A 1,727-nucleotide genomic window follows, 5' to 3' on the forward strand; every position below is an offset into this window, starting at 1 on the left:
CTCCCGACATAACCACTGCAGCTCTGGTTCGGTCTCTCCACTTTTCCTGTCTTCTTTTCTCCTCCCAGGACGGAGCCGGTGCCAGCCCCAGCCTGTTTGCATTTAAACTTGACCTGCTGCCTCCAGAAACCGCTGGCCCTGGGAAAGGTGTTTCATCACCTGAGAAGCCCCGGGGCGGTTAAAGATGCTGCTGAGGACCCTCAATTGGGGCATCACGGGGGCATCCTGTGCCCCAGGGCCCCCCAAGCTGCTCGGGCATGCGGGGTCCGGGTGGGGGTGCCGGGTGGTGGCTCACCCGGAGGAGGCAAGAGGCTGCCAGCCCCTTTAGCGAGCACTTCAATGGTTAAGATGAAACGGCTGCAGAATCACCAGCCTCACCGGCCCTTTTAAAAGCATCTGCTTGTTGCTATTTCCCTGTGTAAATTAAATCGATCAGCTGTGCTCTGCTCCCCCTCCCCCCCTCCTAAATTAAGTAGAGCTTTTAATCAAGTGATTTATGTTGAATTCACAGTCCTAGATTAAACTCGCAGCCCAGGCAGCCAGGAGCGGGGGGAGCGGGGCTGGGGGTCTCCATAAATCACTGCTCTCCCTGGGACTGACTTGGCAAGGCGGCGGGGAGAGCTGGAGCTCGTGTTTACATCATCAGAAACTGCTGCTATCACAATCTTCTGCTCATTTCCTGGGGTTACCAGGAGGGCAATTAAATATGATAATAAGCAGAGCGACTCCAGCAGCGTGGCTAATGTGCACTGCAGGGCTGGGGAAGGGATGGGCACGCACAGCCGGGTGCCCTCTTTGTATCCCCTCGGGGACCCAGTACCCCGGGCATGGATGGTCCCTCCCGCAGAGCCCTGGGGATGCTGCGCTGCCTTTCATCAAGCCGAAGCCCTGGAGGTCTGCAGGGACGGTGCTGCCTGGACGCTGGCCCCGGAGCGGGAAGATCTGGCTCCTCTCTGCTCTTCCACCCGGTACAGCATCCTCTTCACGTGGGCAACTCCAGGAGATGGAGATACCCCAAAGCTGGCATCAGCACCCTTCACTCGCAGAGCCAGCACGCGGGTGGCCCCCACACCGACCCCACAGGAGCAGGACCCCGAGCCATCAGCCCTGAGGGCAGCAGCAAGCCCGGGACAAGGCTGCAGGAGCTCACCCTGCAACCCCTGTGCGGGATGCCCTGGCAAGCCCTGCTCAGGGCTGCACGGGGACCTGTGGGACCAAAGACGTCCCCATCACCCAGAGCTGCTGGGTCCCTGCCTGGGGGGGTGCCTGCGGCCCCTCCAATGATGCCTGCGGCCCTTCTAGTGCTGCCCAGCACCAGGCCCTCCCCGCTGCAATTGAACTGAGGTGGTGGGTGGGACGGGGTCCCTCGGGAAATGACCCCAAAACAACGGGGGGATCCGGAGTCACTGCCCGCGGGAGCCCCCCGAGCGGGTGGCTGGGGCCGTTGGGCACTGGTGGCTGCCGAGCACTCGGCCCACGATGGCATGTTTGGCTCTCACAGCATCCTTTGTCTCTTCCACTCCTTGCCTTCCTCTTTCTCTCCTTTTAAAGCCCTCCGGCTGTGCAGGACCGAGACAATCTCTTGGCCCCGGCCCAGGACCCGGCTGCTCCGCTTGGCGCTGAGCTGTGCTTTGTCCAACTGCCAGCCATGGCAGGAAACCTTCTTTGCAGTTCCACCTTGACGCAGGGTCCCACGGCCTGGCTCCCGGAGCACGGCTCAGCAGGTG

This window comes from Pygoscelis adeliae, unplaced genomic scaffold (genome assembly GCF_000699105.1).
Source record: "Pygoscelis adeliae isolate BGI_AS28 unplaced genomic scaffold, ASM69910v1 Scaffold52, whole genome shotgun sequence".
Lineage (NCBI taxonomy): Eukaryota > Metazoa > Chordata > Aves > Sphenisciformes > Spheniscidae > Pygoscelis > Pygoscelis adeliae.